We start from the raw sequence: 14083 nt of genomic DNA, 5'->3' as shown, positions 1-14083 counted from the left end.
ACTGATATTATCCTGAGCTGATATCCTGACCCATGTCTTACCAAGATTCTGAAATTTTCCCAAAGTAAGCCCTGACGCTGTCCCTAAGTGAGGCCCTGAGGCTGTCCCTAACAGAGGCCCTGATAATGTCTTTAACGAAGACCCTAATGCTGATCCTACAGAGGCCTCTGTCTACTCCTATGTCATGCCCTGACACTGTCCCTAACTCAGGCCCTAAAGACAGGCCTCACTCAGGCCCTGTTGCTGTACATTAGTTAGGCTCTGACGCTGTCCGTACATCAAGCCCTGCCACTGGTCCTGATCAAGGCCCTGACACTGGTCGTAACTATGGTCCTGATGCTCTCAATAACTAAGGTCTTCACGCTCTCCCTAGGTCATTTCCTGAGACTTTCCCTGGCCTGGAACCTGACTGTCCCTAGCTAATGTCCTGCATCTTATCCTAACTGAAACCCTAATACTCTCCCTATCTAAGGCCTTGACTAGTCCTAACTAAGGCCTTGACACTGTCTCTAACTGAGGCCCGGAATCTGTCCCTAATATAGGCCCTGCTGCCAGCAATAACTAAAATCCTGACACTCTCCTGAGCTAATATCCTGACCCATTTCTAACCAAAGTCCTGACAGTGTCCCTAAAAAATCCCTGTCACTGTCCCTAAGTTAAGACCTGAGGCTGTTCCTAACTCAGGCCCTGAAGCTATTCCTAACTGAGGTCTTGATGCTGTGACTAACTCAGGCCCTGATCATGTCTTTAACTAAGACCCTAATGCTGATCCAACAAAGGCCCTGATGCTGCTCCTAATTCATGCCCTGACAGTGTCCCCAGCTAAGGGCGTGACACTAGGCCTCACTCAGGACCTGTCGCTCTCCCTAAGTCAGGCTCTGATGCTGTTCCAACCTGAAGCCCTGACACTGATTCTAAATAAGGCCCTGATACTCTCAGTAACTAAGGTCTTGACACTATCCCTAGGTCATTTCCTGACAGTATCTCTGTCCTGGAACCTGACTCTGTCCCAAGCTAATATCCTGCATCTTATCATAACCAAAACCCTAATACTCTCCCTAACTAAGGCCCTGACTAATCCAAACTAAGGCACTGACACGATACTTAACAAAGGCTCTGATACTAGTCCTAACTAAGGACGTGACACTGTCTCTAACTAAGGCCTGGAAGCTGTCCCTAATATACACCCTGCTGCCGGCAATAACTAAAGTCCGGACACTATCCTGAGCTAATATCCTGACCCATCTCTAACCAAGGTCCTCACACTGCCCCGAAGTCAGCCCTGATGCTGTCCCTAAATAAGGCCCTGAGGCTGTCCCTGACACTGGCTCTGAAGCTATTCCTAACTGAGGTCCTGACACTGTAGCTAACTCAGGCCCTGATCATGTCTTTTACTAAGACCTTAATGCTGGTCCTACAAAGGCCCTGATTCTTCTCCTCTCATGCCCTGACACTGTTCCTAGCTAAGGCCCTGATGCTGTGCCTCACTCAGGCCCTGTTGTTCTCCCTACATCAGGCTCTGATGCTCTCCCTACCTGAAGCCCTGACACTGGTCCTGAATAAGGGCCTGATGCTGATGCTCAATAAGGGCCTGATGCTCTCAATAACTAAGGTCTTCACACTATCCCTAGCTCATTTCCTGACACTATCCCTAGCCCTTAACCTGACGCTGTCCCTAGCTAATTTCCTGCCTCTTATCCTATCTAAAGCCATAGTGCTGTCCCTAACGAAGGCCCTGACGCTACCCCTAACTCAAGCCTTAACACTGTCCCTAACTACGGCCTTCAAGTTAGTCTTAATTCAGGCCCTGACACTAGTCCTAACTCAGGTCCCACTCTGTGCCTAACCTAGGGCCTACTGCCATCAATAACTAAATCCCAACACTATCCATAGGTAATGTCCTGGTGCCTCTGTTATCAAGGTCCTGACACTCTCCCTAAGTAAGCCCTGAGGCCTTCACTAACAAAGTCCCTCACACTAGCCATAACTCTAGTCCTGACATTGCCCCTAATAAAGGCTCTAATGCTAGTCCTAACTAAGACCTGGAAACTATCTCTAACTAAAGCCCTGAAGCTAGACCTAACTCAGACCCTGACGCTAGGTCTAACTCAAGCCCTGATGCTACGCCTGACTCAGACCCATGCACTGCCCCTAAAAAGGGCCCTATGCTAATCCTAACTCATGTCCTAAAGCTAGGTCTAAGTCAAGCCATGAATTTAGGCCTAATTCAGGCCCTGACGTTGTCCCTAACTAAGGCCCTGAAGCTGTCCCTAACGTCAGCCTTGCTGCCGTCAAAACTAAAGTCCTGACACTATCCTGAGCTAATATCCTGACCCATCTCTTACCAAGGTCCTGACACTTTCCCTATGTAAGCCCTGATTCTGTCCCTAACTGAAGCCATGAGTCTGTCCCTAACTCAGGCCCAGACTCTGTACCTAACTTAGACCCTAAAAAGTGTTTGAGACCCTGATGCTGCTCCTAAATCGTGCCCTGCCACTCTCCCTAACTAAGGCCCCAACACTGGTTTTTAACTCAATCCCTGAGTCTACCCCTCACTCAGGCCCAGACATTGTCCCTAAGTAAGGCCCTGATGCTATCCCTAACTCAGGCTCTGATGCTGCCCTTGCCTGAAGCCCTGATGCTGGTCTTAAATAAGACCCTGATGCTCTCAATAACTAAGGTCTTGACACTATCCCTAGGTCATTTCCTATTTATTTATTTATTTATTTATTTTTGGCCGTGTTGGGTCTTCGTTTCTGTGTGAGGGCTCTCTCCAGTTGCGGCAAGCGGGGGCCACTCTTCATCGCGGTGCGCGGGCCTCTCACTATCGCGGCCTCTCTTGTTAGGAGCACAGGCTCCAGACGCGCAGGCTCAGCAATTGTGGCTCACGGGCCTAGTTGCTCCGCGGCATGTGGGATCTTCCCAGAGCAGGGCTTGAACCCGTGTCCCCTGCATTGGCAGGCAGATTCTCAACCACTGCGCCACCAGGGAAGCCCCCCTAGGTCATTTCCTTACACTATGCCTAGACCGTAATCTGACCCTGTCCCTGGCTAAAGTCTGGCCTCTTTTCCTAATTCAAGCCCTAATGCTGTCCCTAACTAAGTCCCTGACTAATCCGAACTAAGGCCCTGACACTGTCTCTAACTAAGGCCTGGAAGCTGTCCCTAATATAGGCCCTGCTGTGGGCAATAACTCGTCGTGACACTATTCTGAGCTAATATCCTGACCCTCTCTAACCAAGATCCTAACTCTGTCCCTGTATCAGCACTGACACTGTCCCTAAGTGAAGCCCTAGGCTTTCCCTAACTCAGGCTCAGACGCTGTACCTAACTCAGACCCTCAAAATGTCTTTGAAACCATGATGCTCTTCCTAAGTCATGCCCTGGCGCTCTCCCTAGCTAAGGCCCTGACGCTAGGTCTTACTCAGGCCCTGTCGCTCTCCCTAAGTCAGGCTCCGACTCTGTCCCTACCTGAAGCCCTGACACTGGTCCTAAGTAAGGCCCTGATACTCTCTGTAACTAAGGTCTTGACACTATCCCTAGCTCATTTCCTGACACTATCCCTAGACCTTAACCTAACCCTGTCCCTAGCTAATGTCATGCCTCTTATGCTAACTAAAGCCCTGTCTCTAACTAAGGCCCTGAAATTAGTCCCAAGGCCCTGACACTGTCCCTAAGGCCTTGACACTACTCCTAACTCAGTCCCTGACATTGTGCCTAACAAAGGCTCTGACGCTACTCGTAACTAAGGCCCGGACACTGTCCCTAACTAAGGCTCTGCTGCTATCAATAACTAAAGTCCTGACACTATCCTGAGCTAATATCCTGACCTATCTCTTACTGATGTACTGACACTGTCCCTAAGTAAGCCCTGACGCTGCCCCTAAGTGAGGCTCTGAAGCTGTCCCTAACTAAGGCCCTGATGCTCAGCCTAACTCAGGCCCTCATGCTAGGCCTAACACTGGCCCTGAAATTGTCCCTAACAAAGGCCCTGACCCTAGTCTTACCCTAGGCCCTGATGTTTGGTCTAACTCAGGTTCTGACACTGTCCCTAAGTAAGGCCCTGAAGCTGTCCCTAACGTCAGCCTTGCTGCCGTCAATAAATAATGTGCTGACACTATCTTGAGCTAATATCTTGATCCATCTTTTACCATGGTCCTGACGCTGTCCCTACTAAAGTCCTGATTCCGTCCCAAAGTGTGACCCTGAGGCTGTCCCTTTGAAGCCCTGTTGCTGTACCTAACTCAGGCCCTGATAATGTCTTTAACTAAGGCCCTGATGCTGATCCTACCTAACAGCCTGGCACTAGGCCTCACTGAGGCCCTGAAGCTGTCCCTAACTCAGGCTCTGACACTTTGCCTAACTCAGGTCCTGGCAATAACTTTAACTAAGACTGTGATGCTGATCCTAACTACAGTCCTGATGCTGGTCCTATGTCATGCCCTGACACTCTCCCCAGCTCAGGATCTGATGTTGTCTGTAATATCTTGGTCTCTCCCTCCCTAATTCCCTGAGGCTTTCCATAACTATAGACCTGACACTGTTTCTAACTAACTGCCTGACTCTGGACCTAACTGATACTGAATAATCAGCCTTTCTGCACCGGTTCTGAATCAAATCTCGAGAACCGTGTTTTGGAAAAATAGAAAAGATTAGTTTTATCACTCTGCCAGCCAATGGAGGACATAGCAGGTTCATACCCTCGACAGCTGTGTGTCTCAATGCGGGAGGATTTGGTGTTTTATAGAGATGGTTCAAGGGTGTGGTTGCTCATAAGGATCAGTGTGTATGCAGCGCCTGCACTCCTTTAGTCCGGTCTCAGATGGTTTCTTGATGAGCTCCTCTGGAATGAAGAATGCTAACATCTTCCATTTGTTGGGGGTTTTAGTTCTTTAAGGAGCTCAAAGATCCTGTTATGTGTATCCCTTGAGGCAGAACCAGGACACTGCCTCAAGGCTGCACTATTGTTTCTTGACTCTTCCTCCCTGTCTCTGCATCCCCTCACTTCCCTGATTAGCAACTGTTCGAATTTGCCCTTTGGAACTCAGGGAAGGCCCTGGAGTCTCTAGTCTATTCCCTACAAACAAGTTAGGAGGCACACAGAAAGGCTTCTGTGCCCAGGAGACCACAGAGTCCCTCTCAGTATCACTCCTCCTCTTCTGGATACTCCTCAATCTTGAGGAGAACAGATTTTTGACAAGAAAAGGAATAATCATTTCAGATTGAGACATTAATCATAAAATTGGCACAGGAACTCGTTTTTAATCCCCACTTCACTTTTATCTTTCCCCACATCTTTCAGGGAACAGGGTGACGACCGCTCTGGCTACTTCCTGCTGAAATGGGGCACAGTCCTGCTTAAATCTACGGGAATGGATACCAAGTTAGAAATATTTGAGTTCCAAGTCCTGTACCTGAGACTTGTATGATTAACATCTCAGTCCCTTGGCCCCCTATTTTGGTGCAACCCATCCAGTTAAAATAGGAGGAGTAACAACTGAAAATTTAATAGCAAAAGTAGATCTCATTCCCTTAGGAATTCAGGAGAATAAGTCTGAAACCTGGTCTGAAACTGGAACTTCAGAGAGACTTCGTAGCCAGTTGTCTAATTCTACCTAAGTAGGTTTTAAATTCTGATGTAGTATTAACGTATCCATAACAGGAGCTATTGCCCACTACACATATGTCTCATCTTTCTATTAGTATCTGATCTAACATCATTGTTTGAAATTTAATAGTTAAGAGAGGAGTCCTTGAAAACGTACGGTTGCAGCTACCAGCAGACATTGTTTTGAGAATGGCTAGTGGCATCCCGAGTCTGATATAGCTCAGAAATTCAAGTTGAACAATACAGGAATGCGGGGACTTCCCTGGCAGTCCAGTGGTTAAGACTTCATCTTCCAACACAGGGGGTGCCGGTTTGATCCCTGGATGGTGAGCTAAGATCCCACATGCCTCGTGGCCTAAAAACAAAATATGAAACAGAAACAATACTGTAACAAATTCAATAGACTTAAAAAATGGTCCACAGCAAAAAAAAAAAAAAAAAACAACGTAAAAAGAAAACAAAACAAAACAAAAATACAGGAATGCATCTAAATCACATCTACAATGGTCACTTAGGTTTATCTTGGATGTCTGAACCATAGTTACTCCTTTTTGACTGTCAAATGCATTCTCCTCCTCAATGCCAAAGCAGATGTACAACTCATATCCAAAAGATCACAAAACAGGCCACTTTGGTCAGTAAAATTTAAGTTAAACCATGTGTAAGCCAGAGTGACTTCCTCACACCTCAATACGTGAAGAGTTTTTTCCCTTTTGATTACAAGTTTTTCAATAGAAATCATTGATGATCAAAATGTCAATCTCTCAGTGCCACAATGATTCAGCTGTTTGGCCCAGGTGTAGATCATGTCCCTCAGTGCTAGGCCTCCTTTATATTTGCCTAGTTAATCCACATTGGGGGAATACTGATCAGGTATCGTGAACATGCTCAGATGTATGTTAATGAGAAAACTCTTTATATAGGCCATACATTTTATTATTCCTACCCAATTGTCACACAAGCATTGTGTATGTGCTTTTAGCATTAGACCTAAAGCAAACAGTGATACATCATGAGTAATTACATTCTGATAACTTCACTAAGTAACTTTCCTTTTCTCTTAAACATCAGGGCAAAGTGAAGGCAACACAGTAACTTTTATAAATACAGACTTCAATACAGAGGTGTCATTTATCCAATTGCTGCAAGTCCTAAGTAGCTTGAGGGGAAGGACTTCTCTGTGTCTGGAAAACACAGATCAAAGCCAGTAACAAAAAATCAAAAACATTATAACCATATTCACCAGTTCACTCAGTAACCAATCCTTTTGTTAATTTTTTATGAAGCCATCAGATTCTCCATTAAGATTTTTCATTTCTTACCCAGTTTGGCATTATGATATGAAATTTATCAGAGACCTGTGCTTGCCAAAAGGTCCTTCACATAGATCTTCTTGAAGATGGAGCATTTTGCAAAGTGTTAGAGCACAACAGTAACTATCTATAAATCACATAAAGACTTAAAATGTCATGGTTAAACACTGGATCACAATGTAAATGACAAAAGAAACCATTATTGCTGTTACATACAACATTTAAAAATAACTAGAATTATGACTGATAAAATTTTACCAGGACATACTAGATTTTTAGGAATTCCATGTAATTTAACATACTAATCAAACATTTCTCTCTGAGATGGCTCAAGGGCCTTCTAAAGCATCTCAAAGTTAGCTGGAGATCAAAAGAACTGTTAGAATTGGCCAAACAACACTTATTCACTGAACCAAAGTAAAGAGATTTCAAACAAAAATAGAGATCACAGACACAGGCAAAGGAACACACAAGCTGTTATCAAAAGCAGCATTCCAAGAAAACTTTAGAGGGAGAAACCAAATCCAGGCTTGCCCTAACCCACTTCCAACAAAATCCATCTTAGAAAATCCCGGTCATGCACAACTCTTTCCTCAGTGTTCTCTTTTCACAAATGTTCATCACCTTCTGTATCCATCTTATGTTGCCCCTTATTTTTTTCTGCATTCAGACACAACCAGCTCTAGTACAAAGTGACTTTCTTTTCTCTTTGTACCATCAGCCTGTTACCTAGCTGCTCACTTTGTTTATTATGTAGCTTCATAAATGTTTGAACATATGGAACTTCTTTTGTCTTTCTCTTCCTGTGGCAAAATAACTCTAGCTGAAGGATAATATAGTCATTTAGGCTACCATTCAAAGACCACCTTTCCTCATTTTTCAAGAATGTATCCATACATTGGCCAGACAAAATTACAATAGAATTTCATTCTTTTCTTAGTCTTAGGTTTACAACTATAGGTTGACCAATGTGTCAGAGTTTTGCCCATTGGCTATCAGATGGAACTGAAGAAGAAGCACTTCTTATGTTTAAACCATAGAACACTCACACGCAGACTAAGAACAAAACAAAATCCTAACACCAATGGAAGCCTCAAACCAAAGGAACCAAAAACCAAACAGCACAGGAATCAAATCAGCTTCCAAGTCTCAACTTAGCCTGTGACCTCTGTCCAAGTGGTGCACCTTCCAAATGAGATTTCCTGGAATGAAAAGTCACCCAAATGGGAACCAAGTTTCCCCCAAATGTACAGGGCTAAAAGGAACTCAGAGTGCATGCCAGGGGACTTACCACACGCTGGTTGAGGTGTTGCAACATCCCAAATGCTATTTTTCTGGTTCCCCCAAACAATCCCTTGACATTCGGGGAAGTCCAGCAGGAGGAAGAGAGGAATGTCCTCAAGGAAAAGGCAGCCTCGGAAGCTGCTAGGTTGGTCCCTCTTCCACCATCTACTCCTGCCCCAGAGTTCTAACTGCTGGGATGACTGGGGCTCGGCCTTTCGAGGCAAGGGTCCCAGGTGGTCTGGCCTCTAAAGGAATTCTCCAACCCTACACTCTCTCAAAAGAGGCTGGCGTGGAGAAAATCTCAGAGTGTCCGATCAAGTCAGACGACCCACAGGGGCCATCCTCAAGTCAGCCCCACATTGGGTACTAAATTTGATGTCGAAAACTCGACCTCTGTGCACCAGTGCCGAATCGAATCTCAGAGAGAGAGGTTTGGAGGAAGTAGAAAAGAATAGCCTTACTGCTTTGACAGCCAAAGGGGGACACAGAAAACTCGTGCCCTCAAAAACAATGCGTCCCAATGCAGGAGGATCTGGTGAGGAGTTTTACAGCAATGGTTTAAGGACACACTTGCTCCTAAGGATTAGTGTGTGTACAGGGCCTTAACTTCCTTTAATCTGGCCTCAGATGGTCTCTTGATGAGCTTCTCTGGAATGGAGAACACTAAAATCTTCCATTTTGTGGGGGTTTTAGTTTGGTAAAGAGCCCAAAGATACTCTTACGTACATTCCTTGAGGCAGAACCAGGATCCTGACTCAAGGCTGCACTACTGTTTCTTGATGGTTCCTCCCTTGTCTCTACATCCCCTCCCTTCCCTGATTAGTAACTGTTCGAATCTGCCCTTTGGATCTCAGGGAAAGTCGTGCAGCCTGGAGCCTATCCCCAACAAACAGGAAACAGGAGACATGGGAAAGGCTTTCGTGCCCAGGAACCCCACAGGGCCCTGCTTGATTTCACCACCAGGGCCTGACCCTGACACTGACTATGGCCCTGAGCTGTCTAGAATGGCGTGAGCTTTCCCTAACTATGAATTTCTCTGTCTCCCTAACTAAGGTCCTGATGCTGTCTCTAAGGACTGAGGCTGTCCCTAACAAAGGTCCTGATTATGTTCCTAACTATTGGCCTGTACTGTCTCTAACTAAAGCCTTGACACTGACCTTAATTAAGGTCCTTGTGCTCTTCTTGAGGCCCCGAGGCTGTCCTTAACAAGGCCCTCAACTTATCTTTAACTGAGGCCCTGACACTCTCCCTAACTAAGGACTGAGGCTGTCTCTAACTAAGGCCCTGAGTCTGTCTTTAACTAATGGCCTCACTCTTTCCCTAACAAAGGCCCTGACACAGTCCCTAACTAAGGCCCTGATATGCTCCCTAATAACATGAGCTGTCCCTCATTAATGCCCTGATGTGGCCCATAAATGATGTACTGAAGACAGCACTAAGGTCCTGATGATGTCACTAATGACCCAAAATGTCTCTTACTAAGGCCCTCAAATTACCTCTAACTGAGGCCCTAAGGATGTCCATAACTAAGTCCCTGACACTATCACTAACTAAGACCCTCAAGTTATCTTTAAATGAGGCTATAATGGTGTCCTTAATGAAGAACTTGACATTGTCTCTAACTAAGGCCCTGAGTCTGTCTTTACCTAACGGCCTCACTCTTTCCCCAACTGCTCCCTGACGCTGCCCCTATCCAAGGCCCTGACGGGGTGCCTAATTGCCTGAGCTGTCTTTCACTAATACCCTGACCCTGTCCATAGCTAACGCCCTGATGATGTCCCTAACGAACAGCCTGAAGTGTCTCTTACTAAGGTCCTCAAGTTTTCTCTGAGGCCCTGACACTATCCCTAATTAAGGCCTTGACACTGTCTTTAAGTAATGGCCTGATGCAGTTCCTACCTGAGGTGCTGATGCTCTCACTAAGACCTTGAAGTCTCTACCTGAGAAGGTGACACTGCCTGTAACTAATTTCCTGACTTTTTCCTTAACTAACATCCTAATTTTGTCACTAAATAACGCCCTGACACTGGTCCTAAGTACCACCCTGATGCTGACCCTATCTAAGGCCCTGATGATGTCCCTAATAGACTTAGATGTCCCTCACTGTGGTCCTGATCCTTTCCATTACTAAGGCCTTGAATATGTGCCTAAGTAAGTCTCTGACCCTGTCCTAAGGCCCTGACCCTCTTCCTAACTAAGGGCCTTGATGCTGTCTCTACAAAAGGCCGTGACAATGACCCTAAATAATGGCCTGACAATGGTCCCAAGTATGGACCTGATCCTGTCCATAACTAAGGGCCTGAAGATGTCCCTCATTAAGTCTCTGACACTGCCCTTAATAAGTCCCTGACACTGTCCCTAGTTAATGGCCTAAGCTATAACTTACAAAGTCCCTAACACTATCCCCAAGATGCTGACACCCTCCCTAACTTAGGCTTTGATGCTGTCCCTTAGTGCCTAAGTGGTCACAAAATAACACCCTGATTCTATTACTAAGGCCCTGAATATACCGCTAAGAAAGTCTCTGAACTGTCCTAACTAACGGCCTAAACTGTTTCTTACTTAGGCCCTCAAGTTATCTCTGAGGGCCTGACAACACTGTCCCTAACTAAGGCCCTGTTGCTGGCCCTAACTAACGTCCTGATGCTGAACCTAACTGAGGCCTTGATGCTCTTCCTAACTAAGGCCTTGTTGCCGATTCTACCTGAGGCCCTAAAACTGTCTGTAACTAATGACCTGACTCTTTCCCTAACTAACACCCTAATTTTGTCCCTCATTAATGCCCTGACACTGGTCGACACTACAGCCCTGATGCTGGCCCAATCTAAGGTCTTGACGATGTCCCTAATAGCCTTAGATATCCCTCACTGTTGGCCTGACCCTGTCCCTAAACAAGGCCCTCATCCTCTTCCTAACTAAGGCTGTGATGATGTCTCTACCTGAGGAACTGACACTGTCTATAACGGCCGACTCTTTCCCTAACACCCTGATGCGGTCCCTAGTAGCCTCATGTATCTTTCAATAACAACCTGATCCTGTGTATAACTAAGGCCCTGAATAGTCCCTAGGTAAGTCTCTGACGTTGTCCCTAACTAAGGCCCTGATGCTGTCTCTACCTCAGAATCTGACATTCGAATGTCCTGACTCTCCCTAACTAACATCCTGATGCTGCCCCTAAGTGAGGCCCCGACACTCTTCTTAACTAAGGATTTGCTGCTGTTCCTACCTAAAACCCTGACACTGTCTGTAACTAATGACCTGACTCTTTCCCTAACTAACACCCTAGTTTTGGCCCTAACTAACGCCCTGACACTGATTCTAATTATGGCCATGATGCTGGCTCTAAGGCCCTGAAGATATCCTTAAGTAACAGCCTGAACTCTGTCTAACTAAGGCTCTCATGTTATCTCTAACTGAAGCACTGACACTGTCCCTAACTTAGACCCTGACGCTGTCCCTTATAGTCTAAGCTGTCACTAAATAACGCCCTGAACCTGTCCATAACTAAGGCCCTAAATATGTCCCTAAGTACATCTCTGATGATGTCCTTAAAGCCTGAACTGTCTCTTCAAGTTATCTCTGAGTCTCTGACACTGGCCCTTCCTAAGCCCTCACCCTGGGGTTGTCCCAGGCTGCTGGTCAGCTGCCTGCCATTGGCCACTCTAAGATTCTGTGACGCAGTGGTCCCGCGTGGGATGTGCCTGTGTAGGGTCACCTGCGGGAGGAGAGTAATGGCCACTTCGCCATCCAGGGGACTGCGGCTCAGGGTAGGAATCTCTCAGCCAGTGTCTGGACACAGGGTTCTGTGTCCTTGTTTGTTGTAAATCCCTTGGAGTTACCTCTAACATTTTTTAAATAGATATCCCCTTCAGCATATTTATAATTTAAATTATTTACCACATTAAAATTCAGGAATGACATTACTGGAATGAGCAGGAAGACATCGGATGCCCTCCCAATGATCTATTACTTGGAGGATTTAAAATTCTAATGAGAAAACACTCACTCTCCTCACACTCTTGGGCGTCAGCACAAGGAGGGAATCAGCTGCATTCTTTATTTATCCCTCTGATTTTCCAGAACCTTTCCTTCAAGGAGAAATATCTGGGCTCTGTGGGAACTGTGAGTGGTGACCATCAGGTAAATCTGAGACTGAAAAACAAGAGGAAAAGAGATAGAGGAGGAGATGAGAATTGGTGATGGGGAGAAGCAGGGGAATCCACGTTCAATCTCAGGCTGAGAGTCTGGGTGAATCTCCAACGAAGCTAAGGACCACCAGGATCTGGCCCCACTGGCCTTGTCACCTGGTGTGGGGATTAGGGACAGCCAAACCACCATGGCCAATTTCAGAGAAATAAAGAAGGTGGAAGGGCACCCCTGGGAGCCAGATTGAAAATGGTCATGCTGTGAAATAATAAGATGCCCTTTTCAGAAAAGTGAAGACGGTTCTCTTGGTTCTCAAAGACTTGCAAATACTCTGTGCCCTTCTGGAGGCATGCTGAAGCCTTCAGCCTTTGAGGGCAGTACTCAGAAAACTATAAAGCATTGATAAATAAATTGAAGACACAATAGAAAACAATATTCTATGCTCATGCATCAGAAAAATTACTGTTATTAAAATGTTTATTCTACCCAAAGCCATCAACAAAGAGTGCCAGGAAAACTAGACACCAGACTCCAAAGAACGACACTGGTCACCACCTAAACTGCACATAAAACTAACTAAAAGCACACAATATTCCACATTAAACCCTTTCTCTCTTGAGTCACCTGAAGATGCACCCCACCCACCCAGCAGTCAGCTGCACAGGAAGATTCTGCACACTTGCTCATTTTTCCTCTTGTGGAGTCTCCTCACCAGTGGTTCCTGAGAAAACCCAGCTCCTGTCAGTGTGGATAGTGCCTCATGGTCCAGAAACCTAAGCCCTGACAGGAAGCAAAGCTCCTGTCTGCTTCTCACAGAGCAAAGTCTGTGGGCAGGGTGCACCTGTGCCCCCAGGGTCAGACAGGGGGGTTCGGCGCCCCCTGTGGGGCGTCAGAGAAGTACTGGGAGTGCCGCACTCCAAACCCAGAGACTCATCCGGATTGCAGTTCTGCTGTATATACTAAGTTTGGAAATCCAAACTGAAATGGAGCCAAGTATCTCACTGTATCTTCTCAAAAGATGCTTAAGGAGCAATTAATTACAAACCATATGTAATGAAATGAATGTAGACACAAACTTTACAACTTAAACCAAAATTCATTCAAAATTGCCCATAGACAAATTTAAATGACCACACTATAAAAATCCTAGAAAAAAAAAAGATAATCTATATGACTTTGGGTCTGGTGACTTTATTCAGAAAACCGAAAGACAAACCACAAACTGCAAGAAACTATTTCCAAAACACATATCTGATAAAGGATTTGTACTCAAATTATGTCAACAACACCATTAAAATTTGGTAAAGATTGAAACACACACCTGGCCCAAGAAGATAAACAGGCAGTAAATAAGCATATAAGAACATACTCAAGATGCTGGTGGAATGAATGCATGTACAACCAACTTTGGAAGACAGTTTGGTAGTTTTTTTCCAAATCTAAAAAGCCTCACCTTAGGATCCAAGAAGTGTACCTCTTGTATTTAGACAACTGCTTTGAAAAACTGTGTTCAAACCAAAACTAACATCAAGTAATGCACATCAGCTCTATTCATAATGGCTAAAAACTTAAAGCTATCAGGATGTCCTTCTGTAGATGAATTCATAAGCAAATTAAGGCACATACATGTCAAGGGGAGCAGAATACACCACCCCAAAATATGCCCATTTGACAAAAACATTATTTTGGACTGATTAATTTAAGAAACAGCAGACCCAGAAGAATCTTTCAAA

General features: G+C 45.4%; 1 long non-coding RNA gene across 1 annotated transcript; it reads left to right on the top strand.

Annotated features, from left to right (window-relative positions):
* The first annotated feature begins 1941 nt into the window (after window positions 1-1941).
* On the top strand, window positions 1942-11864 carry LOC309667343. Its single transcript, XR_014267725.1, has 3 exons — window positions 1942-2699; window positions 3003-4035; window positions 10525-11864. It is a non-coding gene; the product is annotated as an uncharacterized lncRNA (long non-coding RNA).
* Window positions 11865-14083: the final 2219 nt, after the last annotated feature.

Source organism: Balaenoptera physalus, assembly GCF_965194825.1.
Source record: "Balaenoptera physalus genome assembly, chromosome: 9".
NCBI classification, from domain to species: Eukaryota; Metazoa; Chordata; class Mammalia; order Artiodactyla; family Balaenopteridae; genus Balaenoptera; species Balaenoptera physalus.
The sequence above is the reverse complement of the archived record's forward strand: the minus strand, read 5'-3'. Positions and strand labels throughout refer to the sequence as shown.